The 1,169-nt window shown below is 45.3% G+C and overlaps 1 non-coding gene across 1 annotated transcript; it reads right to left on the bottom strand.

The window, feature by feature from the left end:
• Positions 1-423: 423 nt before the first annotated feature.
• On the bottom strand, positions 424-495 carry Trnap-ugg (transfer RNA proline (anticodon UGG)). Its single transcript has one exon. It is a non-coding gene; the product is annotated as a tRNA-Pro (tRNA).
• Positions 496-1,169: the final 674 nt, after the last annotated feature.

Here is a 1,169-nt window from a genome sequence, read left to right as displayed (position 1 = left end):
GTGAATGGGACTAGCAAATTGTTAATAGCAGTCCACACGTGCATGGGGAACGCTCCAAATGCTTATGCTTTTGCTACTAGGATTAATAACGGAACGTAAGGGGTTCAACTGCGAGAAGACGACCTCAGCTGAGGGTCCCAGTATCTCTCCGTTTTGGGTGCTGCATTCGCGTGCATTTAACAAACGTGCATGCGATGTACTAGTTCTTGGGAGACGAATAGAATCGTTATACTTGTCAGTCTTTAGGTATAGATATAAGTAATCGAAGACGGCTTAATCCTGCTTCGTAGATTGCTTTCCACAAGACGCACTTGCCAGTATCATTGGCCGGTGGCCCGACATGCAGTTTGTCCTGTTGCATGGCTTACTTTCAGAGACTCGCTAGTTTATCGTAGTGCTTGGTTGTCGCGAAAGTGAAAAGTAGGGCCTGTCCGGGATTTGAACCCGGGACCTCCTGCACCCAAAGCGGGAATCATACCCCTAGACCAACAGGCCGCACAAGGAAGTAGGTGTGCACCCCGCCACCTACTTGTATCTTGCCGCACTTGCTAGTTGCAGCATCCAATAGTCGGAAGTCTGGTATTCAGACCAAATACTCTGAATTTGTTATCAAAGTGCAGTTCCTGATAGAACAGTAGGCTCTACAGATGACCGGTCGACATCGTGGTATTTGGTACTGTAGTCGCGGGCTTGTGTTGATCCTCTTGTGTTGTGGATACCCTTTGTCGTTTTGCTACTGTACCGCGCACATTTCTTTGTTGTCGGAACCGTCACAAAGAACCTTGAAATAGTGCTTTGTGATTTATCCAGAGTTGCTTAGACAACTATCTGTGTCTGACATGCTTCACTGTTGAGGGGGATTTACACTGCAAAATCTATCCCAAATCCCATATTACGTAGCATGTGCTAGACGAAGAGACTACATTCTTTTCACAAGGAAACTGTAGCCACGACTGAGGTATAGCGGCTTCAATGAAGCAATTTTCTTTTCTGTGAGTCAGGTTCCGGTTCGAGCAGGAGCAGTCCTTTGCTAAACAGGTAGAACAATTCCGATTTAGAAAGAGTCTTGATGTTAATTAGTAGTTATTATTCGCATTTCCTGTTTGCTTTTGTTACTTTTACGAAGTAATATAACAGCATTACATACCAGGCAGGAGTAGAAGGGGACA

Source organism: Schistocerca gregaria, chromosome 2, assembly GCF_023897955.1.
Source record: "Schistocerca gregaria isolate iqSchGreg1 chromosome 2, iqSchGreg1.2, whole genome shotgun sequence".
NCBI lineage: Eukaryota > Metazoa > Arthropoda > Insecta > Orthoptera > Acrididae > Schistocerca > Schistocerca gregaria.
Note: the sequence above shows the minus strand (reverse complement) of the source record. Positions and strands in the feature narration are given on the sequence as shown.